Source organism: Plasmopara halstedii (assembly GCF_900000015.1).
Source record: "Plasmopara halstedii genome assembly, contig: Scaffold_323, whole genome shotgun sequence".
Classification (NCBI taxonomy): Eukaryota; Oomycota; class Peronosporomycetes; order Peronosporales; family Peronosporaceae; genus Plasmopara; species Plasmopara halstedii.
Window position 1 is genome coordinate 548,852 of NW_020187244.1, and position 2,120 is coordinate 550,971.

Here is a 2,120-nt window from a genome sequence, read left to right on the forward strand (position 1 = left end):
ACCCTCGCAAGCAACCCGATTTTCCACGCACGCACCAAGCATATCGAGATTAAGTATCATGGGATCGTGAGCGTGTGATGGATGACACCAAAGAGTTAATCTACAAGCCGACCTCCGACATGCTTGCGGACGCTCTTACGAAAGCAGTGTCGAGAGCTAAACTCGACGCTTTCAAGATCGGCATTGGAATGCGCAGCAAGGGGGAGTGTTGAGGATGCTGCTGAAGTGAATGATTGCACTAACTTATGAGTTATGCTGACTGGCTCAGTTGAAAGGTTGCTATGTATTATCTTATTACACGGCTATACCTACTCGGCCCTGACTAAGATATTACATTGCTTCATTCCGCTGGGGTATTTTTTCGATTGATTTTAATTCTTGATTTTTCTTGTACGAGTCGCCATCCCGAAGTCCTTAGTTGTCAGTTGTCAATTCTTGATTTTTCTTGTACGATTCGCCCGAAGTCCGTATTGGCTGTTGTCGGTAATATTTAGCATGCAGACGACATTTCTTGCATATCTGGTACGATTACGATTTTGACCGCTGAGGGGCTCGAACCCGCACCACACAGAGTAAGGTCCAGAAGCACTGATCATTCGACCAAATGCCACCGGGTCAATGCTGACTGGCTCAAGTGTTCTATAATAGTGATGCTATACGGCAAGTTGTGAGTTCAATTCCCACTAGTGCGTGTTCAACCTTTATGGTTAAGACTGCATATGTCTGCATATTTTAAGTGTGTACCTATTTTAGGTTCGCGCAAAGGCTGAGTTAGAGTGTTCCACATACCTTAGGATGGGTTGGTAGCTTTAAACTTAGGTTAAGTATATTATGTGGCCCGTGGGCGTGGGCCCACACAATTGCGTCAAACATTAATACACTCACTTCTGCATTTGCACACACAAGCACATATCACTTCTACCTCTGCCCTTCTTATATCCTTTATCTTCATGCTGTCAGCAGCTGCGATATCAAGTCACGTTCGTTTGAGAGCTTGCATGTGTAATACAGCATTTTTGTTAAATTCAGACACATCAATTTCGCACGGCAGCAACAGTAAATGCACATAGACATTCGTCATGCTGTCAGCAGTTGCGATATCAAGTCATATTTATTTCAGCGCTTTCATACGAGCTACAGCGGGTTTGATCAGCTTGGGCGCATCAATTTTGCACGGCAGCTACTGAAAACGCACTAGGACGTTCTTCACGTTGTCAGCAGTTTCGATATCAAGTCACATTTGCTTTATCGCATCCAGACGTTATACAGCGTTTCTGATCGGTTTTGATACATCAATTTGACGTGGCGGTAGCCACAAACGCACATAGGCATTCATCATGCTGACAGCAGCTGCGATAACAAGTCACACTCGTTTTATTGCTTTCATACGTGCTACAGCGGTTTTGAACAATTCAAACGCATCAATTTCATTCGGCAGCAGCAGTAAACGCACTTGGACATTCGTCACATTGTCAGCAAAAGCGGTATAAAGTTACTTTCGTTTATCGCTTCCATACATGCTATTGCGTTTCTGATCAGCTTTGACACATCAATTTGTCGCGGCGGTAGCCATAAACGCACATAGGCATCCATCATTCTAACAGCAGCTGCGATAACAAGTCACACTCGTTTTATTGCTTTCATAGGTGCTAAAGTGTTTTTGACCAATTCAGACGCATTAATTTCATACGGCAGCAACGGTAAACGCACTTGGACATACGTCACATTGTCAGCAAATGCGATATCAAGTTCCATTCGTTTTATCGCTTCCAGATGTTTTACAGCGGTTTTATTCATTCAAACGCATCTATTTTGCATGGCAGCAACTGTAAACGCACCGAAACGTTCTCCATGCAGTCAGCAGCTTCGATATCAAGTTATATTCGTTTTATCGCATCCATACGTGCTAAAGTGTTTTTGACCAATTCAGACGCATCTTTTGTGCACGGCAGCAACTGTTCACGCACATAGACATTTGTCATGCTGTCAGCATATGAAGTCACATTCGTTATATGGCTTCGATACATGCTATAGCGTTTCTGATCAGCTTTGACACATCAAATTGTCGCGGCGGTAGCCATAAACGCACATAGACATTCGTCATGCTGATAGCAGCTGCG